A 26,976-nucleotide genomic window follows, 5' to 3' on the forward strand; every position below is an offset into this window, starting at 1 on the left:
TCCGGGTCGAGGATCTGCGATCCGGGACGGAGCCCTGGTCCCGGTCCGGGGGTACCCACTGCTGCCTCCCTGCTTTGCCCTCGCGCGAGCGGACCCGGCGGTAAGGCCTTGCCGGGTGGAGGCTGCCCGCCGACCCGGTTCCCCTCATTGGCTGTGGCCGGGCCGTTGGGGACGTTGCGTGTGCGGCCCCGGAGGCTCGGCAGGACGGGCAGCCTGTGCGGCTGGAGTGCTGCAGCAAACGCGTGCCCTGTGAGGGGCACTTAGGCACACAGTCGGAGCAGGGCAGGTGTTCCTTACATTCAGGGCTTTTAAACAAAAATCTTACACGTGAGTTTCCCACAACGGGCACAGTTTGGATCCTGCCTGGAGCACGAGGCTGCGTGACCTCTGGCCTACTGTGTGCCCAGGCTGCTGTGGAATAAAAACGTGCTGGAAAAATTGAAGTAGCTCTGGGATATTAAAATGAATGTTTCTTCAGGGTGTGCGCTCTGTAACACGAGGTCTGAATTTTAAAACTGGTTTAATTGTTTTGGTACAAGCCTGTATATGGTTTTCTGGCAGGAGAACTGGTGAAACGATGCATTCCACAAGGCCAGGAAGGAGAACGCTGAGTAAATGGGATTTTGTATATAAACACTGTTTGGAATGTTGCCTTAAAATGTTTAAGTTCAGTGGTTGACTAACACTTGCATTAGGAGTGAGCTTTGACAGAGCTCTGATGCTGCCCACCTTCAGGAGGGTCTGGGTTTACACCAAGCTCTATAGACACAATTTCTTAAGTTAGTTATTCTGCAGTGTTTCTTTGCTAGAACTAACCCTGTCTGAGTGCAGCGCAGAGGCAGAGCTGCCTGCGCTGGTGCTGCTCAGTGTGCCTGCCAAAGGAGGGTGATCAGCAGAGGCATTTCTCTGGTGGAGCTGTCTGTGGAAGAGGCTGGTCCGTGCACAGCCTGGCAGGAGCCTTTTAAGTGCAGATAAGTGTCCAGAGGATGTTAGAAGATGGTGACATGCCCTGTCATTACCCAACGTGCTGCCGCAGTGCTCCTGCTCCCTGTGATCATTTGAATTCATTTGTTCTCTGGGAGTAGCACTGTTAAGGGATGCACTTCTAAGTTTCTGTCTTTTCTTTCCCCCAATCCTGCCTTAAAATGACCCAGCCTGATCCACTTAGTTTTTCAGCAGCCTCTAGGGTATTTCTGTGGTGGAAGTATCCAAAATGCTGTCCCAGAAACTTCAGTGTAGGAGTCCAGCTACCAGAGGTGGGAGAGCAGTGTTGCGAGTTCCTGGAGGCTGCAGTCTGTGTGACCATGTATTTACTAAATTTGAAAGGATACAAATATGATTCTTGGTAAGAAATCAGCTGGAAACAATTCCTGGTGAACTGTCAGAACAGCCTTTGAACCCACAGTGTTGTCCCTGTGTCCTGAAGCAGCACAAGAGCAGGGCTGGTGCTACTGCCACCACCTTCTTCATTTTTACAGTGGAGAATTCCTTTGGCCTGAGCAATAAAACACCTGGCAAACTCCAGCACCCCCACACCTGTCTCTGCTTCTGCTTGGGTTGAGCAGATGGGGTTGAATGCACAGCAGCCATACCTTGAGAATTTGTGAGGCAGTGGATTATTTGGATAAATTTAGGGATAATAGTCAGCCTTTCCATGTGCTAATCCTCTGTGCTACTGACTCCCTCCGTGGCTTTTGTAACCCATCTCAGCTCTTACACCCAGCATTCTCCTCTGAGAAATAACGCTCCACTTGGGCTCGTGAGGGAGGTGAATCAGCTTTAATTAAAATTTGTCGAGCACTTTGTTGATAAGTTCTCAATAGCTGGTTGCTATTTTTTATGAGCACACAGATATTCTTAGCACCTGCAGTGGGAAGTGACACAAGGCTGGGGATCTCTGGGAAGCAGCCCTGCCAAGGGAGACGGCGCCTGCTCACCGTGAGATCCATTCTGGCTGTGGTTCACGAGGCAGCTCAGCAATACCCCAAATCCCTCTGAGTCTTTGGGAAATGTGAAACGTTCCTGAGAGCTAAGCCCTGCTTTTGCATGAGATTTGTAGCTTTTGCCCCCTCGCTGGGTTTCTCCCAAGCTGCTGGTTGGGTTTGGTGCAGCTGTGTTCTGGTGTCACCTGCTTTGTAACACCTTGTGGCAATGGCTTTTAACAACTGTCCCCTCAAATTAAGGTGTCTGGGGTGGGCAGGGCTGAGTGATGGCCCCTGTGGGCTTCAGGCATTGCAGAGGTCAGTGGGGTGGAAGGGGAGGAGGGAAGCTAGGAAACCATGCCCTCCCCCAGGGCAGCATCCCCTTCCCTGCTGGCTTCTCTGCTGCAGCAGCAGGTGGCAAATGAAGCTTGATGAGCTCTGTTAGTGAGGGATAAGGAAGGCGTGAATGGAAACGGCCACAGCAGTGCTGGCTCTGTGTAGTGTGGGTGCCCCTCAGCAGGATGAGGAGCTCTGTTGTATTTTGGGGAAGAGAAGGCTGTTCATTTGGCTTTGTCACTGCTGTAGGAGTAGCCAGATGGAGGATGCTGAAAGGAAATACAGGGCTGGAACAGCCTCCTTGTCCGTGCCCCTGTCCTGAGCCAGGTGAGAGATGCTTGGCTCCAGGCTGGGCAGTGCTGGATGGTAGTGCAGATCTGGACAGGGCCCAGTTCCCTCTGGGCCTTGATGGAATCCCACTCTCAGAGCCTGACAGCCCATCTAACTTGTCCTTGCAGCAAACTGAGCAGCCAGTTTGTGTCTTGCCTTCATAGAGTGGGGAGTCCTGTGGCTGGTTTTCCTTGTGAGTAAACCCTGTTAAAATCTGAGAGCTGGGACTGGCCCTGGAGGGAGCAGGGATGGAGAAACCCCTCCACAGCTGGTGTAGGGCAGCATGTTTTATACTGCTGACTGCTCTGCTGGCTGCCCAGACCCTCTGGTTTGTGTGTACCTCAAAGCTGATACCAGCACAGAGCCCAGAACTGGGTATTTTATGTTTCTGGATCACAGAGGGGAGTTCAGCTCTTTGGAGCTGTGGTGTCACAGTGCTGGCACATTTCGTGTGGTCCCCAGTTTTCCCTAGGTTCCCTCTGTCTGGAGAACTTTCCCCTGGACTCTGTTTGTGTGCTTGATCTCTGTTTGTGCTGTTTCCAAGTACACTTCTTTGCATTGTTTTCTTAGCTTTTCTTTCTATTGATTTATTGGTGTTTTGGGAACTTTTCTTCAGTTTATCAATTCCGATCATGACCTCCAGAGTGCCTCCAGCTCTTAACTCCTGGGCATCCTTTCAGGTTTTATAAAAGTGCTTTCTCTTCTTTGTTCAAACTATTAATGGAAAGGTTGAACAGAAGCAGACCTGGGCTGAGCTCCCAGGGCTCATACACAAGGATTTCTCTTGTGGTGACAGGGAATTGCTGATGGCTACCCCTCAAATGTGTGGGGTTGAGTTGCTTTGGTTGGTCTTTTTTTTTCTTATTAATGAGCACTGAGCCTCGTGAAGGTGAGCTTGCCCAGACCCAGCTCCTCTGGCTATTGAAAGCATCAGATGGATAGAGTGAAAAACCTGCTTTGTGCTGGTCACAGGTGTGATGGGCAGGTATCTGTAGGGGAGGATTGTGTTGTGCTCTCCTTCTGAAGGCTGAGGTGATTTTTAAGAGCTTTCATGAACTTTGTTCACCTGGGGCTTCTTGCTGATGCTTGCTGAGGCTGTCACAGCTCTGGGACAATCCTCAGCCCTGCTTCCCACTCAGAGCTGCCTCAGCAGTGGGCTGTGCATGGGGGAAGTTGTGTCCAGCATCTCCTGCTCCCCTTTTCTCTCTATAAGTCTCTCCTCAGTGAGAGTTGGGCTTGTCTGTATGTGGCTAAGGTAGCAAAAATGCATTTTTCTCCTCAAGCAATTCCAAGTTCCTTGTGTGATTGCTCTTCTCTGGAAAAGATAAAACTACCTGCTCTGGAGAAATTAATGACGCTCATTTTTATTCCTAAATAGTGTGTCATGGTGGGTGTGGTTGCAAGACACCTCACTGCACCAGGCCTCTGCTGTCACCTCAGTGTCAACTGCTTAAGGAAGAGCTGAAATAGATTTCACTGGAGCAAACATCTCTGCCTAGCTCTACCCTCCCTGAGTTCTGTGAGTGCTGAGCTGCTGGGCTCAGCTGCCTGAGGTTCAAGAATTGGTCCTTTTCTGAAGTGCTATTCCATCTTTCTTTGCACATGGGTGTAACTGTGGGGCGAAATTTGGGCCCCACTGAATTTAGGGACAACACAGGATGTTCATGTCTTCCTCCTCTCCAGGCTGGTAACTTGTGGTACCCAGCTGTTCAATCCAGCTGTGCTTCAGGGACACCATCAACAGGATGGAGATGCTGTGCCCTCTTTCTGTTGGTCTGTGGCTGATGGTAGAGTCATGGAATCATGGAACATTCTGAGTTGGAAGGCACCTACAAGCATCATTGTGTCCAACTTGGTGGATGCCCTGACCTAATTTCAGTTCCAGGGCAGAAAATTCAGTCTCCCTAAAACCTTCCTATGGCTTCTGTTGGATTCTTCCTCACTTTTCTCCAGGGGACTGTGTGCTGTAGTTAAATATGGATGGAAAGGTCGTGTTCCACTCTGGATTACAGCTGAATCTCAGTGGTGGATAAATTGCATCCCAAGTCTAGCTTGCAAATCCCTTTGGGCTTCATGGGCTGCAGGAAGCTGTATTTTATTCTGGATGTGTGTTTGCTGATAATTCTATAGGATTTGCAGACAGCAGGTTGTAAGAGCCCTGATTATGCTGGTTCCCTGTGCAGTCAGACTCTGCCTAAATAATTCAAGTGCCTGCTGCAGAGAGAGGGAAAGGAAGATGGAAGGATGATTTAGAAATCTCTGGAGCAGATGGGAAAAAGATGCATATGTTGATCTGAAGGAGATACCAAGCCACATATATGTCTTCCAGCATCTAAATAAAAGTCAGGATTTTTTAAATGGTTGCCTACTTAAAGCCCAAATAATTCCTTTAACAGCAGGTTTTAAAGGTTTAACCTAATTTTAGAATTTTTATTTCAAGTGTCCTTCCATAAAATTAACTTTTTGAATGCAGAATGCTTTAACATCTTCCGTGTTGGTGCTCATTTTCAAGAAATCTCTGCACAGTTATTTCTTATGTACCAGTTAAATCTATCAGCCAACAGATGTCAAGTGTAGCAAAAATGCTATAATAATATTATGGTCTAATAATAGTTATAATGATTCTAATTACCTGGTGCAGCTTTAAAGAGAGGCAGATTCAGAGATGAGTGCAAAGGAGGTGTTTAACCTTGAACTGCAGAGGCAGGGCTCTTCCAGAGGTGCCTGTGCTGCGCCCTCTCCTCCCCATCAGACATCCCCCTCCCTCTATTTCCTCCAGCAGACTGGGAGCAGCACTCTGGTGTGTTTTTAATGTTCAGACCTCATTCTGGCTGTGCTCACAGAGTGCTGGTGAGCTGAGGATGAGCACGTTTCCTGCAGTACCTGGGAGCGTGAAGCCTGCTTGTTTTCAGCCTCTGTCTGCCCTGCTCCTGGCGTGCTCCCACAGCCTGATGATTGTGGCACTCGAGGATTGCTCCCACCCTCGGGAGCTGCAGAGCCTCAGCAATCTCCATCCTCTCTGCAAGTTGCTTGTGCTGCTCTTAACCATTAGGGGTGGCTTTGCCACAGCCTGGGAAGCACAAAGCCAGAGTCTCCTGATGGAGAGCATTGGGGGTGTGCAGGTGAGTGGCTGAGAGTTGTTGATCCCTACAGAGGCTTTGCTGTGGGGGTAGCAGAGCACTGGGCTGGTGCTTGAGTGCTGCGCTTGCCTTGCCTTCGACAGGCTGGCCCCACAGAGCCTGGTCAGAGTCTCCTTCCCCAGCTGCTCCATGTGCCAGCCCTGTTACATCACTCTGGGAGTGCCCTTTCACCGCTATTTTTCCTTTAGGAAGGATGCTGGGCTGCATTTGCTGTGTTCCTGTGGTTTTTGCCCAATGTTGCTGAGTGCTGTTAGTGCCTTGGGGTGCCAGTGCTCATTGTGGCTGCAGTGTAATGGATCCCCTTGTGTCACAGCTGCTCATTTAATCCTGTGACATGAGGGGTGAGGAGTCCCTGGCTCACAGACCAGCAGCCTTTCCACAGAGGAAGCTCTGTGTGGGCTGGAAGTTGACAGCTTTCAATGATTATATGCTGAACCTTCTTCCTATAAATAATTGATTCACAGGCTGATGAGAACTACAGGAACTTGTCTCTCAGTTGCTGCTCCCTGGCATGGACAGCAGCTGGAAATGTGCTGTTTTCCTATAAAATGGATCCAGAGGTGCCCTTGCTAGGTTTTCTTTATTTCCAGCCTGTTGATAGGCTGACCTGCTCTGCTTCTCAGGGACGCCCTGCCTGCCAACACCTGCAGCACACCTTGTGCCAGGCCTGGTGCTGCTGAGAGCTCTGCCACCTGCAGCCTTTCCCTGGGGGCTGTTCAGCCTCTCCCTTGGGCAGGATCAGCCTCTCCCTTGGGCACGTTCAGCCTCTCCCTTGGGCACGTTCAGCCTTTCCTTTGGGCACGTTCAGCCTTTCCCTTGGGCAGGTTCAGCCTTTCCTTTGGGCACGTTCAGCCTTTCCCTTGGGCACGTTCAGCCTCTCCCTTGGGCACGTTCAGCCTTTCCTTTGGGCAGGTTCAGTCTTTCCTTGGGGCACATTCAGCCTTTCCTTTGGGCACGTTCAGCCTTTCCTTTGGGCACGTTCAGCCTTTCCCTTGGGCAGGTTCAGCCTTTCCTTTGGGCAGGATCAGCCTCTCCCTTGGGCAGGTTCAGCCTCTCCCTTGGGCAGGTTCAGCCTCTCCCTTGGGCAGGTTCAGCCTTTCCTTTGGGCAGGTTCAGCCTTTCCTTTGGGCAGGTTCATCCTCTCCCTTGGGCACGTTCAGCCTTTCCCTTGGGCACGTTCAGCCTTTCCCTTGGGCAGGTTCAGCCTTTCCTTTGGGCACGTTCAGTCTCTCCCTTGGGCAGGTTCAGCTTCTCCCTTGGGCAGGTTCAGCCTTTCCTTTGGGGAGGTTTGCCTTCTTGCTGGAGTCAGTGTGTTTGTGTGTGTGTGTTGGTGCATCACCATGGAGATGAGGCCACAGGAGCTGCAGGGCGCAGCCTTTTCCAGGCTCACATGAAGAAGGATGCGTTAACGGGCTCCTCTTATTTAGGGAAAATGATTTCTTGGAGTAAATAAATTGTCAGAGAACACTTGGCATCAGCTCAGGTGCTATTAAGGAGAAGATCTCTTGAAGCCAGAGCTGTAAGGCTCATACAATATTCACCTGCTTTGCTGTGTTCCACATCAGGCATTGCTGCTGTGCCCAATGCTGACTCACTGACACACTTGTGCTTTTACTTACCCCGAGATAACAAAGCTCCTGTTGCTTTTCTCCTCCCTGTGTAGGTATTTGTCATCCTGCCACAACAGCACCTTCCTGGATCCCTTTCCTTGCCCACTGAGTGTCCAGGCTTTCAGTGCTTTGAGTGGTTACAAGGCTTCACCTCCCATGGCTGCTGCTGCTTTGGCCGGGTTTGGGGAGGATGGGGAGGGTGTGTGGCTGCAGTGAGTTCTCCCCCATGCAGAAACACCTCTCTGGGCTGAGCACACCCCAAAACCCTGTTCTGGTCATGCAGACATTCTTGGGGGGTTGGGACACTGCCCTTTCTGTGTGCCTGCCCTGGCACACTCTTTCCTTTCTAGTTTCTGGCACACAGAACCCTCCCAACAAGGTCTGGAAGGGCCCTGTGGCAACTCTGCCTCATTGCCTCCACGTCTTATTCCAGACTTCATCTGTAAACATCTCTTTGCCTTTGCTAAAAACACTGTCTCTTAATTTCTCTCTGCAGGAGTATTATTTAATTTGTAACGGTTTTAGGACGTTATTTGAAAAATCCGATATGAAGCTGTATTTCATTTACTGTAATGATCCACTAATGCAGGCATATTTCAAAGGCAGGCAATGCAGTACTGTGGGGTTTAATTAAATTTTGTTTTTCAACTGAGCATCAATAGACAGACAGTAACAAATGGTGGACAATATGCATACAGAACGAAATCTCTTCATTTTCCTTTTCAAGACTGTGGAGGTGAAAATGTATAGCCCTTAAAATGGACTTGGCCTGCTCACAACTGCTGCTTTAGTGTATTTAACTCACTTCAGGAGGAGTTTTTTCTTCTTACTCTGCCTTAATTAATTTTCTTGCTGTCTTCCTGCCCACAAAATAAACTCTCACACTGTGGAAAATTTCCAGCAGGAGCCGTGGGTGATCGAAGTGCTTCTGCAAGTTCTGCATGTAGTTTTGAATACTGTGTTGGTACCTAGTGTGTGATGGCTCCTCCAGATGGGCCCTCCTGAGGGTGACAGAACAGAAGGGCTGGGTGTGAGGTTCCTGTCTCTGGGAACTGGACATGGCATGTGCCAGCCTTGGAGAGGGAGGGAAAAATGGTGTTGCTGCCATGGTTGTACTCAAATCAGGAATCAGTCAGTGGCTCTGGAGTGCATTTTGTTCCTCTTCTCCCAGCAAGTGTGGGGTAATCAAGTACAGAGTGTATGTGGGGAAGCTCGGGCAGAGTGTTCCACATCAGCAGGAGGTTTCTGGGAACCATCTGAGTGCTCACAGCATGGCACTTGGACACGTGTTCTTGGGTAAAGAAATTTGTCACGGGTGCTGTTAATGGGCTCCTTTGTTCAGATTTGAGGAGCAGGGTGAGATGGGCTGGCTGAGGCAGATTTGGTTTCTCCAGGTGTCTGGAGAAATTACCATTGTTCAGGAACAGAACCAGAGTTTGCTGAGGAACCCGATGTGAGTGTGACTCCCACTGCCCTCCAGCCCTTTGATTCTCTCAGAAATCTCCCAAAGGCAGAGAGCTGAACAAAGCATTATTTTTTCAGAGGCAGAGTCTCCATTCAGAGATGTGAGTTCAAGCCATGTCCTGGGTTGATGCCTAAGGCTTTGCCTGCTTAACCTGCCTTCAAAGGCTGGGGGCAAGGGCTGTGCCTGGAGCTGGCACTGCTTTCCGCCGCTGAGCTGGGCTGGGTCACAGTCCAGAGAGCTGCTGGCTGGAAACTGGAGCGTGCAAAGGCTGGGAATCTGTGGGAACCTGACTCCTGATGTATGTGCAGCTGTACCTGCCTGAAAAGCATGGCTGGAAATGACAGACTGGAGGCTGTAACCTCCTCCTCCTCCCTGGGATCTCAGTGTAACACTTGCCGTTCCAGGCACAGCCTGTGTTGTTTGCTCCTTGCTGGAAGCAGCACTGTGAGTCCTTTGCAGCTCTCCTGGTGCCTGGGCCAGCTGAGGGTTGTGTTCTGAGCTGGTGAGAGGCTCCTGGAGCAATGGATGGGGTCCTGTGCTCCTGCCAGTCCCTGTGGCTGGAGAGGAGTCCTGGCACAGATAGAAGGGGTATAAATAGAACTCGTCATCAGGCACCAGATGCTGTTTAAATAAACTGGAAAAACCCCTCACAGCTGAGGTTTGTACTGGCCCTGCTAATGCTGGGGGAATGCCCCATGCCTGAATCCTTGTTCTTCCCTTGTTCCTTGCTTTACGCTGCCAGATTTCCCATTTGCTCACTTCGTTTTGTTGATAGGCAGTGTCAAGGTTCTGTTGCTGGGGTTTGGGGCAGGATGTTGTTTTCTGGTGACTTGAAGCAACACGTCCAGCTTCTCCTGTCCTTCCTTTGCATCTCCTGCCTTTCTGCCTGTGGCTGCTCTCACTGTGCCATAAACTAATCTCCTTCCAGCTAGGAACTTCAGGCCTCTTGCAGACTCACTTTTATGGGGCCATTATCCATCATCTATAGAAGGAGAGGCTTTCCTGGCTGTGGCAGGGCTCAGGTGGCTGCTCCCAGATGGAGCACACTGGATCATCTGGAGCCAGTGGCTGAGCCCTGGGCTGAGGGATGTGCCCTCTGCAGACCAGGGAGTGCTTGAGCCTGGTCTTTGCACGAGCAGGTGAGTGATTTGAGATCCTCACAGTACTGCTGGCATGATTTATTCTTGCAGAAGTGCCCACAGCAACTTCAGGGGTTTGTTCTGCCCAGCAGGATCACAGACAAGGGCATGCTTGGGCCCTGTGCTTTAGTGGCTCTTGAAGGACTGTGCAGCAAACAGGACCTGCAAGGGGCCTCAGCACAGGGGCACAAGCCCAATGCATGGGGAACTACAGTGGTGCTTGGGAGTGAACAAAAATAAGTCTATTTAAAATGAAAAAGTAGTAATCTGTAATGCAGTTTTGAGGGAATTATTGTAGCAGGAGAGCATGGGCTGGCTGGGAGGGGAGAAGCACTTGCTCAGACAAGTGATAATCATTGCAGCCCATTCCAGACACCTGGCAAATACCAGCCTTCCTCAGGCCTCCCTGGGATGAGCGATGTGCTGTGCCACTGGATGAAGAATGTGGAGTTTCTGGACTATGTGGAGTGCTAATTTAAACACCAAACCCTTGTTCCTGATGGGAGCTGCTGGTGTCTGCCTGGTGTGGGGTGCTGCACGGGATCTGCAGTCTCACAACAAGGAGTGTGCTGGGCTCCTCAAGCACTCGGGGCTGACACGGCCGGCTTGCTTCCTTGGATTTCTCCTCTGGAGTTTGGCAGCCGTCTGCTTCAGGGAGCACAGTGGCCTCATAAGAGTTTATTTGATCTGACACATGACAAACTGTTTCTGCTGGCAGCTGCTTGAGGCACAGTCTGTTCGCTGGCAGCCGCGGCTCTGCGGGCGCTGGGAAGTGGAGGAAGGCAGCCCTGCCTCCTCCTCTTAGGAAACATCAGTGCAGAGAGCGTTGCTGTGACCCCCCTGCCATCCCCGCCTCCTTTCTGCTGCTTGGTAACGGTGCTGCTGGCATGGATTATTAATGGTGTTTGTGTGCTGGGTGTGTCTGCAGGTGCTGGTTGTGGCTCCCATGGCGGGGCAGAGGAGAACCTGTGTTCTGGAATCAGACCCAGTTGCCACTAAAAACACTTTAAGTTCCTTTTTTTAGGACACCCTTTTAGCTCTGCAATGAGCAGCAGAATATTACATTCCTCAGCAGAATAAAAAGTACATGTCCCCTGTGAGATAGTGTCAATACATTTTGTCTGTTCTATTACCCGCAGTTTTCAGAATATGTCCCCTAAGCATTTTAATCTTGTTTTCCAGAGGTGTCTCAGAGTGAGGAATTGCTCCTATTTGCAACTTTGGGAATGATTACTTGTTCATTAATTTCTTCCCTTTCCTGCTGTCCATCTGTTATTGCTTCCAAGAGAAAAAAAACCTCTCTGTAAATCTCCTCCAAAACAGGGCTGAGTGCCTGATTAGACAGAGAGTTATGTGTGCTGGGAATGTGTTCCCAGGAGATCATCCTGGAGCTGTGCATGGAGCCCTGGGTGCTGCTGTTCTATGCCCTTGGGCACACAGAACCCACCAGGTGATGCCTTTTCCTTGGTCTTAAAATGAGGAGCCAGACACAGTTAGGGGATAAAGGGTTTTTATCTTGGTATTTAATAAAGATCTTTATGGTGCACCACTTCACCAAGGTGGAATGTGCTGAAATGCACACACATGGTATACAATTTATAGACCTTGCAAATTAGCATATTTAACAAAGATGCCTCAATGAGAGGCTTGAAGGAATAGCCTGATATCTTCCTATTTCAAAGTATTTCTCACTAGATGGGCCTAATTTTAGTTTACAGGATGTATTTTAGAGGGGATCTTGGTTTCTCAAGATAGCTTAGGGCTTTCTGGCCTCCAGCTGAGAGGCCTTTTGGATATTTGGTTTTCTGACCTAACAGAATGCCAGAATGCCTAACTTATGGTAAGTGATCAGAAATAAGGAATTACAAGTGTGCATATTAGGGGCACTGAGAATACATAAAAGGTACATAAAAGAATGGCGAAAAGTCCTCATGGCATCATGGGTGCCTGGACTGGCTCCCTGCTCCTTGCCCTGGGATGAACAAGCCCAGCAGGCAGCATGTGCCAGGGCAGCCAGGCACACCTGGGGCACACCTGGAGCACACCTGGAAACACCTGGAGCACACCTGGGGCACACCTGGAGCACTCCTGGGTCACACCTGGGTCACACCTGGGTCACACCTGGAGCACTCCTGGAGCACTCCTGGGGCACACCTGGGGCACACCTGGAGAACACCTGGGGCACACCTGGAGCACACCTGGGGCACACCTGGAGCACACCTGGGGCACACCTGGAGCAGTCCTGGGGCACACCTGGGAAACACCTGGAGCACTCCTGGAGCACAGTGGCAAGGCAGGAGCTGGAGTCAGGGCAGCTCCAGCACCCAAGCAGGGCTTTGCTGCTGCTGTGCTTTGCCTGAGTGCCGGGGCTGTTACGAAACAGGAATGAGATGGGAGAATGCAGAGCAGTTCCTGCTGCCACGCTTTTGTCCAGCAGCTAAAAGCCTGTTCAGAGGGTTTTGTGGAAGCCTTGTTTGCTTTGGTCTTTTTTTGCTCTTTCTTTAAGTACAGACTTGAAAGAGCTGGAGACTGGATGCCACTGTAGTTATTGTTTCTTCCTGAATAGCACAATAAATGTGCCATTTGTCAGGGTCCTTGCCTCAGAAAACATGTGGCCTGTTCCCACTGCTGTTCCCTTTGACATATGAGGAACTGCCCCTGCCTGCCTCTGGGTGCATGGAGATTTCTCACTCCCTCATTGGGGTCAGTGCTAAAACTTGTCTTGACGTGTGACGTGTGTGGTCACTGGAAGTCACTGTGGAGGCTGTCACTGAAACAGCCTGGATTCACAGAGCAGCTTCATTTAGATGGCAGCTGATGGAGGAGCTCTGCAGAACGGCTGGGTAGGAAACCTGTGTGCAGGAGGGGACAGCTGAGAGCTGCAGTTATCGTGGGAGAAGCTCAGACATGTACAGACGTGGTGTGGCAAACCTGTGGTGGATGTGCCATGTCCCACCTGCCATGGCACCACCAGGATGCGCAGGCAGCTGCTCAGGATGTTCTGGTGTCTCACAGCAGAGAGGAAGGTGCTGCAGGTGCCTCTTGGATCAGAGCTGAGGGTGTGTGAGGGAACAGCCTGCTGCTCGCTCTGACAGCAGATTTCGAGCTCTTGGCTTTGCCAATCACCTCACAGCAAGCACCAAGACATGGGAGTGAAAGTCCCTGTGTCCTTTGGCTGCTGCTTGGGTGTTTGCAGAGCCAGCAGGTCCAGTGACAGCCAGGACTGTCAAAGGAAGAACCCTCTGTGGAGCAGTGCTGCTCAATACTGAGATATGCCAGTCCATGAAATGGCTCTTTATAGGGTGTCTCACCAAAAGGATTTTCCTTTTGAGTGTCTGGATCTCCTGCTGTTGGTCTGAGCTCCAGATGAGAAACAGTGCTTTCACTGAAAGGTACTGAGGTTACAAACAGAGTAATTGTCCCTTAGAAGGGAAAATTGTGGAGGAAACCCACTCAGAACACGTCTCTGTTCTTCCTCAGAGCAGGTTTAGGAGTGCTGTGGCTGAGGGGCAATGGGGATGGAGCTGAAGTTCTGCTGAGTGAACCCCAAGGCTCTGAGGAGCAGGGAGCCTGGTCATGGAGCCCAGGAGGGACCTGGGAGCTTTACTGGCTCTTTAGTTCTCTCTCCACAACCCGTGAATGCAGATCTCCTGGGGCAGCAGAGCGTTCCTTGTGAGGGGAGCCCATGGTGCTGCGGTTCCAGTGGCACATGCAGGGTCCCATGGCAGTGCAGGCAGTCACAGGAAAGCTGTTTCATAACCTCTGCTGTGATTCATGAGATGTTCAGAGACAGGTTCTCCACTTAGTCAACGTTTTATAAGGATTTAAGGCTGAGGAGCTCTTTGAAGCACCGATGCAGCTTGTTCTGCCATGACAAGGTGGAGATGAACGCTGGCGTGACTTCCATTCCCAAGGAAAATGCTCTTTTGCACAGATCACAAGCTGTGGCTCTGCTGCTGTTTGAAGAGACCTGAGGAATCTCAGATCCAGGCACTCTGTACCACATCAAAGCCTTCCCATCTGAAGGTGAGGTGATGGGGAGCTCCAGCTGCATGTCCTTCGTGTTTGGGCAGCAGAAGGAAAGAAGGTCCCTGAACCAGGAGTTGCTTGGAGGATCAAAGCTCTGCTTAGCAGAGGCTGACAGGGCAAAAAGCCAGGATGGCAGCAGGAAGGACAAAGCCTGCAGAAGATCTGGGCCATCTGATAGCAGACCTCCAGAGGGGCCTGGGAGACCTGCTGCTGTGCTGGAGGAGGCAGACCTGCAGTGTCCTGGGCTTGACTGGAGCCATTCCGTGGTGCCTGAGGGATTGTTTAATTAAAAAGAATGCTGCACCATCACATTTCAACTGTTTTCTCCACACATTGCTGCAAGTAACATCTAAAATAGCTCTAAAAGGCAACAAACCATTCCCCAAAGCAGGGGTGGCAGATGAACAACATGAGAGGGAAGGAATTATGTTCTCTTTCTGCTTTGTGTCTGTGCATTTGCTTCTGCATTTGCAGGCCTTGGGGCTTGTTTTAATTTAAATTTCCTTAGGAAAAACCCTGTTGAAGGAATGCTGCCTGCAGTGGCTGGCTGTTCTGCTTTGGCTTTGTCCTGGGGAAGCTTTGATGGTTGGGGAGCAAGAGTTGCTTTTCAGTCTTGGTGGGAAATGCCTGGATAGAGGAACGGCAATGACCACAAGAGTCACTTCTGGATGGTGGGACTGGCAATCTCTCAGCTCTCCCTTCATACTCATTCCTGTCCCAGGGCTTATTTAATTGCTGAACAAAGGCATCCTCTGCAACCACTGAGAAAGGACCAGTGCAGGGACGGAAAAAAAGCAAACTTGCATCAAGCCTTTGATCCAAGCACAGCAAGCTACTGCTGCTGACCTCAGTGTTTGTAACCATGGTGTCAGTGTTGGAATGGAGCAGCTGAGCCCCAGCGTGGGCACTGATGTGTCCAGATTGATGCAGGGACTGGGGACAAAGCCAGGACTGGTCCTGAGGGAGCCTGTGTGGCAGCAGGTTGTGTTCATCCCCAGAGAGCTCCTTCCTTCCTCCCCTTCAGGGGTGGGTTTGAGATTGGCTTGTTAGGGCTTTATCCCAGGTTTTGCTGCCAGTCTGGCAGCTCCTGACTGGGTTTGACCCACGAGGTGGATCCCAGTGGCCTCTGCCTTTTCATCTGGGAGCTTGCCACAAAACTGGAAGCATGTGGGAGCCAAGCCAGGGCTGGACGTCCAGCCAGGCATTCCATGAGCTCAATCCACAAGCTGCTTTGCCATGTTATTCCTGCGCACATACCCAGGGCATGCAGCAGGTGAGCCCCACGTTTGCTGCCCGTGTGCCATCCTGCTCGCTGCTGCTCCCGGTCCCCTGGCTTGTCACAGGGAGTCAGAGCTGTCACCACCGACTGGCGCTCTGTGGAGAGGTGAGAAAATGCATTTTTCATGAAGCTCACAGCTCGTGGCTGCTGGCAGATCAATAGGGCAGCTGGAGGAGTCCTTTGCGTGCCCACTGTTGGGGCAGCTCTGTGCCAGTGCTCTGCGGGGACTGGCAGGGGTTCCTTGGCTTGGCACTCCCCGTGGGAAGGAAACCTGCAGGCTGAGCTGGGGCTCCTGACTGAGATTCAGCCAGGGGCAGGGATGGTTGTGCTGGGCAGGCAGAGTGGTGTGGCTGCTGCTGTGGGAGTCGTGTGCTGGATCCATCGCCGCTGGATTTCTGTAACACTGAGCAGGAATTTTTTTTTTCATGGTTTCTTAACCTCTTAATTGAGTTTCTTTACAGGAAAGCTGGCATCTGGTAGGGGAAGGAGGTTGTTATTCCCTATGAGAACCATGGGTGAACAGCAGGAACTTGGAAAATACAAAAAGCTGTTTCCAGAGAGGCTGGGAACAAGCCAGTTAAATCTTTGGCAATTCGTGGGCCCAGCTGCAGTGGGACATCGGGATTCTCTGGGACCTTGTTAGTGCAGCATGTGCTTTCTTTCCTGTTAGATTCTCCAAGCTTGGGAAAGCAGAGGGGATAAAAACACACGGAATGCTGGGAGACTCCTGGGATAGTGTGAGGCAACGTGTCACCTTGCAAATAGGAACTGGTGGAAAGGAGGGGGGGAGAAAACATCACTCATTGTCTGTGCTGTGCATGGGAAATTGCAGCAAGGAGTGGGAGAAGGGAATAGGTATAGGTATAGGTATGGGTAGGATGAGAGGTGTTTTGGCTGGGATTCGGGGTGGTGGGGAGGCGAAGAGGAAGGGAAAACTGTTTCATGTGGTGGAGGTCAGGCAGTGTGACAGCTTTTAGAAAGATGTTTGTCCTGAAGGTCCCTGTGCACTCTCATCTCCAGGCAAGTCCTGAAGTCCTAAATTGGAGCAAATCAGCACCAGTGCTCTGGTGTGGGCCCAGAGGTCCCTGCCAACCCCAGAGCTCTGAGGAGTCAGTGTCATGTGGTGTGCAGGCAGAGCAGAGCCCTGCGAGAGCAGCTGCCAGAAATTCAGAGAGATGCGCTGCTTATAAATAATAAATGATAAATTCAGCCTCTGATCTCCGAGGCACGCTCTGCTTCTGCACACTCCATGCTGGCAGAGAAGATTCCCCGTGCTGGACTCAGCAGTCTGTCTCTGGCGTGGAGGGTCTGGGGGAGGCAGCTCATGGAATTGGGGTCGTGCTGAGCCCCGGTGGAGCGTGGGCCCTTCTGCCAGCAGCACTAATGAGCGTGGCCCCTGTGCCACGGCCGCTAACGAGGGTGAGGGCAGCCTTGCTCAGCCTTCACACCACCCCCACTCAAAGCTGTGCTGCTGCCCTCTGGAGAGCAGCGTTTTGTGTGAATGCAGCTTGCTGAATGAATGAATGAAGTCAATTTAAATGATAGACTAAACGATGCTTAGTGTTAAACTGTGCGAGCTGGATAAACAGCAGGGTCAGGATTGCTGTGGCCGCGTAGAAGGGGCGGTTCTGGCTTTATCCAACACACAACAACGCCTCCCTTGCTCTTGGGGGAGCTGTGGCAGTGCTGGTGAAGCTGCTGGTGCCAGGAGCTGCCCCACCGTGCCCAGGCACTGCTGGGCTGTCTCCTGCTGCTGGACACATCCCTGTCCTGCTCCTGGCACCTGGCAGGGCTGTCGGAGCTGTGTTGGGTGGTGTCATGGCCAAGCTGCTGCTCGAGGGGCTGATGAGAGCTGATGGCTGCACAGGTAGCCTGGAGGGGTTATTAATATTTATTGTTATTATTTGTTAGCAGCGGTTACAAAGGTTGCATGAGTGCTCAGTAGATGCCAAGCTCTGTAAACATGTGCTTGTGCCATGGTTATCCTGCCCCTGCCACCCTGTGCCTGTGTTACAATTCCCTCCTGTGGGCTGGTTCAAGTTTGGAGCAGGACCTGCTGCCCCTGCTCAGGCTGGGCCCAGCCAGCCCAGTTTATTCCTACCAGCCTCAAAGTGTGGCTTCCTTGCTGTGTGGGTTCTCTGTAGGCAGCAAGAAGGTGTTCCCACAACTTTTCCCTTTGTGTAGGAATGTTTTTAACATGCCAGAGCAGAGTCCTAGTAGGAGTAAATGATGAGGAGCAGGCAAGAAGAATAAATGTTTTTTTAAAGCCATTTCATAGGCGACATGAATGGAATGGTCTGTGTGGCAGCTACACCCTCTCCACTGGGATCCTGGAGGTGTGAGGGGGCTGGCAAACAACTGCTGCTCCCTGGGCTGCCCTGCCTGGCTGGGGCTTTGTGCCCAGGTGGGACCCTCTGGCAGGGCTGGGGGCTCTCACTGGAGTGGGGCTGGGACACCCACTGGAGGCACAGGGGTGCTTTCCTGAGGACAGGATGCCTGGAGGAGCAGAGCTGCTGGGATCATCCTGGGCATTGGCCTCGGGTGATGGTGAGTGCAGGTTGTCCTGTGTGAAAGCACAGGGTTGTGCACACCCAGCTCGTGACTGGGGAAGGGCATTAGAGTGTGGCCTCCCAGTAATCCTCTGTGGCCTCCCAATAATCCTCTCTTTGCCGTCCAGCTGTTTCCTGTCCTAGGCATAGGCTGAATTTCAGCTCCAAGCCTCCTCTTTCTCCTGCTGGTGTAGCTGTGCGGTTGGCAAGCAGGAGGGACAGCTGGCCACAGGGTGCTCCCAAGGTGTCTGTAGCACACCAGCAAACATGAGTGCTCCTCACAGACCTGGGGACCCTCTTGCTCAGAGGAGGGAAATCGCAGGTCAGGTCAGCTGCATTTCCTTCTCTTTGTCTGTGGCACTGCACATCACTCAGCCTGTCACAGGGGCTCGGCCCTGGATGCCACCATTGGAAGGACATTGTGTGTGAAGGGGATCTCAGCTCGCTGTGAGTGCACTCTGTGTCCTGAGAGCCTCTCCAGTCCCACAGCCCCCGTGCACGGCTGGCTGGAGCTCATTCCCTGAGCTGCTGTTGCCCAGGAAACTTCTCCTTCAGCCTCAGAGGCTGTGAGTGCCGCCAGGGCTTTGTGCCCTGCTTCAGCTGGAGGTGCCTGGGGGTTCCCATCCCTGCCCTGCTCTCACTGAGGGAGCTCTGTTGGTGCTTTGTGCTGGATGGCACAGTGTGCTGCTGGTGCTCCCCTTGCCATCTCAGTGAGGCTGGCTGGACAGAAACCTGCCCTGAGTTAACCTGCAGACAGTTTGTAAGGCTGTAATACCAGTACTGCTCCCTCAGGTCATCCCTAGGTGAAAACAAGGATTAGCTTATTGGTATTGCTTATTCTTGGAGATAATTGGTGTTTCTGTATCAGCACTGGGGTGGCAGCAGGAGCAGGACAGTGCCTGTCCCCTGTGCTGGCACTGCTGAGGGACCTCCAGTCTTGTGTCCAGTTCTGAGCTCTCATGGCAAGACAAACATGGAGGGGCTGGAGCATGTCCAGGGAAGGGAACAGAGCTGGGAAGGGGCTGGAGAGTCCCAGCAGTGTATGGAACTGTGAGGAGCAGCTGGGAAAAGGGCTCAGCCTGGAGAAAAGGAGGCTCAGGGGAACCTTCTCCAGGAGGGAGGAGCCAGGTTGGAGTCAGGCTCTGCTCCCAGGGAATGAGGGACAAGAGAAGAGGAAATTGCCTACAGGCTCAGGGTGGGCACAGCAGGAATTTCCCCGTGGAAAGGGGGCTCAGGGATTGGGAGGGGCTGCCCAGGGGGGTTTGGAGTTCCCATCCCTGGAGGTGCCCAGGAAGGGCTGGAGGTGGCACTGAGGGCTCTGGGCAGGGGACGAGGTGGGCATCAGGCACAACTTGGACTCAATGGTCCTGGCAGTCTCTTCCAAGCTCAGTGATTCTGGAATTCTGCTTCCAGCTGGCTGCAAAGCCAGAGGCTGATGTTGGGGCTGAGGGGCTCTGGGATGTCTGTGTGCTCTCCTGGAGCAGCATGTCAGGGCTCAGATGAGGCTCCTGGAGGATTTCTTGGAGTGGCACAGGACGGGCAGTGTGGGCTCTGTGCTGGGCTGTGGGGGCAGTGCTGCCAGCAGCAGGAGGCATCAATGACATGTGCTCCTCTCACTGGCTGCCTTGGGGCTGTCACCTGTGGCTGTGGGAGCTGCATTCCTGGGGCTGTGCAGCCCCCTGTGCACAGCTCTGCCCTCACTGGAATGTCCCTGCTAATGGGGAGCACAGCTCTGGGCTGTTTCTGCTGCTGTTGGTGCAGACCAGGATTTCTGGAGCTGTGGAGCAGAACCTCCCAGCCAGCAACATCCCCATCTCTGACAGGAGGGTTACTGCCAGCAGAGGAGACTTCTCAGAGTCTGACCCTTTGCTCTTTCCCTAGTGCCTGATTTTGTTTGACAAAAAGGATTATTGAGAAAAAACCAACCCCTCCACTCTGCACAAGGGGAATTTGTGACCTTCCTAGTCCAGTTTTGCTGCTGCCTGGCTGCTGTACGTGCTGGATCCCCAAAGATGCCCTCAAATCCAAGCAAACATTCCGTGTGCAGGTGGGGTCACCATGACCACCCTTTCTGCTTCACAGGCTGTGAGAGTTGTTTCTGGAAATCCACTGTATCCACAGAACATTCTGTGTGGAAATCCTCTCCTGCTCTCATTGTGCCCACAGAACATTCTGTGTGGAAATCCTCTCCTGCTCTCTGTGTGTGTCTGTCTGTAAGGAGATGTCAGCCTGTGCAGAAGCTCCTCTCCAGGAGCTCCAGAGCCCCTGTTGCACATGTCGGCTCCTCCTGCCTACCTGGGACTGAGCAAAGTGCTAATTGTTGTGCAGATGTCATCTGCCAGGCAGGCAGGAGGCTGGAGGCTTGGAAGAGGCTGTGCTGTCATTTGCTAGCAGCCTCCTCGGTACACGTGAGCTGTGTTTTTATTGGGAGTGTGCGTTTGCTTTCAGCCACTGCTTTGTTGAATTTTTCTTTCTTTTTTTTTTTTTTTTTTTTTTTTTTTCTCTTTTTATTTCCAGGCTTGCAGATAAAGTTTGAGGGATACATCTATTTTTCATTATTCCAGTTTTGCTGCTTGTTTTATAACTGAAAAAACCTCAATCAAACCAAGAAACCTGTTCCTGTGTAAAAAGCTTTAGTTTGTTCTGAGGTGAGAGGGAATTAATTGTGTGTTGTGGTGACACTGGACTGAGGTCAGGACCGTAGGACTGTCCAGAAGGGCACAAGGATCACGATCTGGGAGCAGAGGGAGTTTGAGGCTGTGCATTGTGCTCTGGGTGTGCCAGCTCAGGAGCCTGGGTGTTGGTTGTAGCCTGGATTTGCTTGGCCATGTCCCAGGAGAGAGCTGGAGGCTCTGGCCACAGGTTGACTTATGAAAACAGGGAGCTTTTCTTTTACTCCAGCTGTGGTTTAATAAGGGCTTGTGGGCCCTTGAGATGGTTCTTTGACCCTTTAGGAAAGAGGAGACACTGAAGTAGGAACTGGGAGGTGATGCTTTCCTGAACTGTGTGAGTTAAGCAGGGGGATGCTCATTGCTCAGGCATGCTGTGGGTGTCAGAAATCCAGATCTGTTCCAAAACCAATTAATGAGAAAAATCCAGTTGATGTGGTCGAGGAAGAGAAAAATCCAGTTGATGTGGCTCAAAGGAAGAGGCTGCTGCCAGGGAAGACCCTGGCTCAGGAGTTTTTGGAGGCTGCAGAAGTACATCAGGTGCACTGTTACCTCTGCTCTGTCCCTCTCCTGGTTTCCTCTTCCTTTTCTGGCAAAAACCAAGCAGGGAGAGGAAGAAATAACAAAGTGGAGTGTAGGGACAAGGTACCAGTGAAAGGGTGGAAGGAGAGGAGGGTTCCCTCCACGTCCCTGAAGGCTTCTGGGGGCAGAGGCTCTTTGGTGCCGGGAGCTGGTGGTGGGTGCTGCTGTGAGCAGGTTTTCTGCTTTGTGGGACACAAAGTGGTTGCTTCAGTGAGGGAGAGCTCTGCTATCTGATGTGCCACCCTGACGGACAGCAAAGCAAGATATTTCGGACTGTGTGTAGGGGAGGAACTTCTTTAAAACCTGGATAGGAGCAGGAGCAGACTTGATGGAGGGATGGGTAATGAAGGAGTGTTTGAACGGAACTAATCAGTCCTATCTTCTTTCCAAAGACCTCATTTAGTTTAATTTAGCAGCGTGTAAATTTAGAGCCAATCAAAGGAAATACTTGTGCAGCCTGTGTGCTGGCAGGCTGCTGCACTCCCTAGCCCAGCAGAGAGCTGAAGGCTGCAGGTGGATCCCGAGCCTCGTGTGAGGCACTGGGGGCACACGTGTGTGTGCTCACACGCAGGGTGGGCACAACTGCTCTGTGCCCGGGCACTGGCACCCACAGCAGCAGCAGCAGCAGCAGCAGCAGCCTTCATTTCCCCGTGATGTGCTCTGTGCCCCATCAGGGTGGCTCTGTGCCCCATCAGGGTGACTCTGTATCCATCAGGGTGGCTCTATACCCATCAGGGTGGCTCTGTGCCCCATCAGGGTGGCTCTGTACCCATCAGGGTGGCTCTGTGCCCCATCAGGGTGGCTCTGTGCCCCATCAGGGTGGCTCTGTACCCCATCAGGGTGACTCTATACCCATCAGGGTGGCTCTATACCCATCAGGGTGACTCTATACCCATCAGGGTGGCTCTATACCCATCAGGGTGGCTCTGTGCCCATCAGGGTGGCTCTGTACCCATCAGGATGGCTCTGTACCCATTAGGGTGGCTCTGTACCCATCAGGGTGGCTCTGTACCCATCAGGGTGGCTCTGTACCCCATCAGGGTGGCTCTGTGCCCCATCAGAGTGGGTCTGTGCCATGGCTCTGCTCCCTGGAACACCTGAGCATGGTCAGAGCCAGCTCCTGGCCCCATGGCTGGGCTGAGCCTCTGCTCTGAGCAGCAGGGAAAGCCTTGTGCTGTAGGAACCACTGAGTAAACCTTGCTGACCTCTGCAAAATGTTGTTTTCCTCAAGAAAAACCTACATATGGATTAGATGAACCCCTGCTTCTTGGACAGCTGGTCGTTTTGTTTAATTTGAATTAACGCAGCTGCTTCAGTGCTTAAAATGAGGCACAGGCATAAAAAGCCTTCACAGTATTGCACGGCTTTTTATTTTTCCCTCCAGTTGTCATCCATGGCACTGACACAGAGATTTTAAACAAGTCTTGCAGGTCTCCTCATATTTTCCAGGAGAGATATCATCCCCTGTGGGGTCAGTATGAGTTCTTGGCATTTCCTGTCACAAACCCCATTAGCAGTGAGCCCCACGAGTCCCTGTGCTCACACCTCGAGGTGTTGTGCCTCCTGCCATGTCACACCCCTGATCCCACGCTGTGTTGCAAAGTGTTGTGTAAAGAGTCCTGAAACCTGCAAAAAATGGAAAAAAAAATACTGTTGGGTTTGTTTTGCTTTGCGTTTCAGGCTGGTGGCAATGTCTCCTTGGGCCAGGCTCCTCTCCAGCACCTCCAGGGTCAGCCTGCTGCTGCTGCTGGGCTCTGTGCTCCTCTCCTGCTCCAGCCTGGGACAGAGAGTGCCTGTAAGTTTTGGCTGCTCCACTTGACTTCAGACTGATAAAACACAGATGCTTTTTGCCTTTAAGGAAATGCCCATTATTCTTTAGGAAATGTCTTTCTCCTGCTTGAATTATGAAAACAAAGCAGAAAGGGTTCTGCTGATTTCTGTGTAAATGAAGAATCGCTTGTGTGGTGCTGCCCGTTTTTGCTAGAAATGCTAATGAAAATGGGGTATTGCAATGCAACTGCGGCCAGGCAGTGACAGCAGCACTTAAATGAACCAAGTCACATCCTTTTATCCTTACTGAGTGTTTAAACCCCACACTTTTCCTGAGCAGAGCTGGTAAACATCAGCTGTCTCTGTTAAGTGTTTGAACAGATCCAGCACTGGGAGGCCTGGTGGTAAATTTACAATAGCCTGTATCACTAACTCCCTCTTGGATAATCACAGAGCTGTGGAAATCAGCTAAGTAATAACTGCTCCACTCACTCTTTTTTAGTCCTGTTGAGTCTTGGCTCAGAAAATGTTAACATTGATTTTCATCTGCAGAACCTGGGCTTTTATGGCTGTGATTGTTCCTGAGCTTTAACCATTTGTTATAATTTAAACAATTCCAAGCCCCTGATGCACTCAGCAAAAGCAGGAGTTAAGATCTGGTTCCTCGTGCATTTCTGAAATCGCAGCCGCTTTCCACAGCTGAAATAAAAACATTCTGTGGGTTTGTCAGCCTTCCTTGTGTGTTAGTTACCACAATCATGGAATTGTGCAATTGTGTAGGTTGGGAGAGACCTTTGTGATCATTGAGTACAACCTTTAACCCAGTGCTGCCAAGGCCACCACAGCCCACATCCCCAAGTGCCACATCCACACTGTTGTTGCTACTCTGCGTGTTTTGCTCAGGTTGACATTTCTGTTGCTCAGAAAGACTCTTCTAGGCTGGAAACGGATATTTATATGCAGAGCATCCAAATTCTGACAGAAAATGTGCATGCATTTTTTCCCAAAGAGTGGAAGAACTGAAGGCAGAATGTGTCCCAGAATTTTCCAGTTAACCTCTGAATTTACCTACATTTTTCCCAGTGAAAACATCCTAAGGATTAAGAACCAAACACTTCATGAAGTGAGCTGTAACTCCATTTTAATTGCCAACAATTAGGACTAATCATTCCCTGTAGGGTGGTTAACTCAAATTCCTCAGTGGTGACTGAATTGGTGATCTCAGAAGCTGAAAATATTCCCTTCAGCAGGCACTGAGCTGTGGGGATGATGAGCCTGGACCAGTTCATCTGTTCGTGCTGGAACCAGAACAGCCCAGACCCAGAGTCAGTGCCTGGTGTGAGAGTACAGGTCATTTCTGTGCACTCTCCAGAGTTTTTTGTGACTCCCACCAGCTCCCTAGGGAGGCTTTCCATTGAACACCAAGGTTTCCCTCACAGCAAGGATTTTTTTCCCTGCTGTTCTTCCCTTGGTGTAACATCGAGCCGCTCGTGCTGGCTGCTCTCCCACACCTCTGCCAGCCTCGTGCTGCACTTGCCATGGAGGTGGTGATTAAATCCCTGCCTCATTGTTTTAAAAGCCTTGGAGAACACTGGAAGAGGGTGGAGAAGAGGATCCTCACATTTGTATCATGTGGGCAGCTTGGTGTGTTTTTTCCCATGTCCTATTTTGGAAACAGCTGAACTATTTTAGCTGAAATCTTCTCCTAGCCTGAAATAAGTGCATTTAAGAAAAAGAAAAAAAAAAAAAAAAAAAACAACCCAACAAAGCCCAAAAAAACTCACCAAACCCCAAACCAACCAACAAGCCTTGAGGCATTCCACTCGTATGGAAAATTTCAGCTGAAAAGTTAAAAGTTTGACATATTTTTAGGCAAGGGAAAATGGGGTCTTACAATCTTACAATGTTATACAACCCTAATAATAGCCAGGGCTCCTGCCTCTGACTGAAATACAGGTAAGGCTCTGTGAGAGCTGGTTTGAAACCTGCAACCTGCTCTGGAATAGGAAATAAGCTGCGTTGCTTTGTTCAGCACAAATGTCATGCTAGTTATGCATATTTAACCTTTAATATACTTTAAATCTAAATTTAACCATGTGGAAAGAATAAAAAAAAAAAATCTGCTGGTGAGGGAAAAAATTTTGTATTCTCAGCCAGCACTAAATTACCCAGATGCAATTGCTAATGAGCTGAATCTCTTCTCTCCAAAAGGAGTTTGCCCTTACAAAAATAGAAGAGAGCGACATAAAAGATGACAGTGGGAAGGAGCTGGGGACCGAGGATGACGCTGATCCTGAAGACCTGGAAATGTTTTACCCCACGGGTCAGTGGCAAACCCTGCATCCAGGTAACTGCTAATTACAGCATGCCTCTGGAACCCACCTGCCAGCACTGACAGGAGCCTTGCAGATGCTCCAAGAGCTGTTTGTGCCCATGACAATGTGTGCTTTTGCTGGTGCTCACACAGAGAGGAGGACTCAGTGACCCAGTGCAGGGACTGGAGGTGGTGAGCAAAGTGTCCAAGGAGGGGAGAGGTTGCTCCAGGGCTTTCAGGTCACTGGAGCAGGAGGAGTGGGCTGCCAGCCCCTGTGGGTGGGGGGCTGTCTCTGTCACTGGCTCCACAGCCCTTTCTCTCTTCATTTGTCAAGGGCCAGGTTTTATAACGTTTGTTGGCACGTGGATTCCCAGGTCTGCTGTGCTCCGGTGTGGCGCTGCTCAGTGGCAAGCTGATAGGAGCTGTCACTGGAGCACTGCACAGCTTTTTAACAATGGCTTTTCTGTTCCTCGCCTGTTTGAAAGCTAGCTTTTATTTCCATCTGTGCAACCACAAAAAATCTCTTCCCTTTCTTTGGGTTGGTGTCTTTCATTAGACATGCCTGGGACTCTGTGGTGAGAGGAGCCCAGCAGAGCAGCTTGGCCTCTGTGTGCTGAGAAGGCTCTGGAGGGGCCAAACCCATTCAAACACACACAGATGCACATGTGCATACATATTTCAACAATTAGCCTGTCTCTGGGATCCTGAACGAGCTGTTTAATCCACTTGTGCTTTGGTGTCCTCATGTATATGCAGGTGTAATACCTTCCCACCTCACAAGGGTGAACTAAGTAGTAATTAATTTTTATAACGTGCTCTGAATTTAAGAGCTTTATCCTGTGCTCAGTATTATCATTGAAAGAATAAGTATGGGTTCCATTTGTCTTGAAATTTCTGCCAGATATAGCAGAATGACTTTTCCAAATGTAAATCTTTGTATAACATAAATGGCTACAAAAGCCCCTGCGTTCCACAGAGCTGCAGTATATACTTATATTCCATTTCTGTACCATTATGTATGGAAGGCGTGTGGTGTCCCTACTCATTATTCAGCCCGGAAGATCCCCACCAGCTTTGCTGGAGCAGAACATGTACATACTTGCAATCATTAGAAACCTCATTGCAGGGTTTGTTCACAAGCACCTTCTCCACTCAGGTGCCTTATTCTGCTTCATTTTTGTAGTTATTCCATGTTGGGCACATGCAGTGAAGGGCTTGTGGAAATGGGGAGCTTGTCAGTATTCACAGAGGAGAGTAATTTTGGTTACTCTTGTAGAGACTTAAATGGTGTCCTGCCTCATGTTCTGACTGCTACAGACCCCAGCACTGGGGACGTGGCACAAAGAGGAGCCGGCCTTGGTCTCCTGCTGCCAGCCTGGGTTTCTGTCTCCTGGGGTTCTTCTGCAGTGAAATCCCTGTGAGGACTGGCACTGACACCTTCAGCACGTGTTAGCCAAGGCTGGGGCCCTGCTGCCAGCATGAGCCCATCCCTGTAGCCTCTGGCCACACTTTCCCAGTGTGAGCTCAGCTCTGGCTGGCAGGGAGCTGACTGGCACAGCTGCTGCTGTGGCTGCACAGGGATTCACCTTTTGGTGCTGCAGCAGAGCCACGCACCTTGGCAGCGTGTCCATCCCACTGGTTCTGCATGTTGCCATGTTTTCCATGTGGCTGCACTCACTGACAGCTGAGCAGAGCCTGGCTGGGCTCAGGGTTTGCCTGCTGCTGCCCATGTCTCCAGGACACCCCCACTCCCTCTCCCGTTGTATCCCTGCGGCAAACTAGGCCAGTCTCTCTGGGGGAAGCAAATTCAAGTGTTTGAATTTAGAATTTGGATCTACAGTT

The 26,976-nt window shown here is 51.0% G+C and overlaps 1 protein-coding gene, 1 long non-coding RNA gene and 1 pseudogene across 2 annotated transcripts in view; 2 read left to right on the plus strand and 1 right to left on the minus strand.

Annotated features, from left to right (window-relative positions):
* On the plus strand, positions 1-25,119 carry LOC131093461 (uncharacterized). The gene is made up of 3 exons (XR_009115575.1): positions 1-100; positions 22,731-22,845; positions 25,032-25,119. It is a non-coding gene; the product is annotated as an uncharacterized LOC131093461 (long non-coding RNA).
* The window catches only part of LOC131093333 (zinc finger protein 850-like), a 628,085-nt pseudogene that overhangs the window by 329,513 nt on the left and 271,596 nt on the right, over positions 1-26,976 (minus strand).
* The window catches only part of LOC131093446 (TOG array regulator of axonemal microtubules protein 2-like), a 128,814-nt gene that overhangs the window by 41,204 nt on the left and 60,634 nt on the right, over positions 1-26,976 (plus strand). The window lies entirely within an intron of this gene.

Source organism: Melospiza georgiana, chromosome 25 (genome assembly GCF_028018845.1).
Source record: "Melospiza georgiana isolate bMelGeo1 chromosome 25, bMelGeo1.pri, whole genome shotgun sequence".
Classification (NCBI taxonomy): Eukaryota; Metazoa; Chordata; class Aves; order Passeriformes; family Passerellidae; genus Melospiza; species Melospiza georgiana.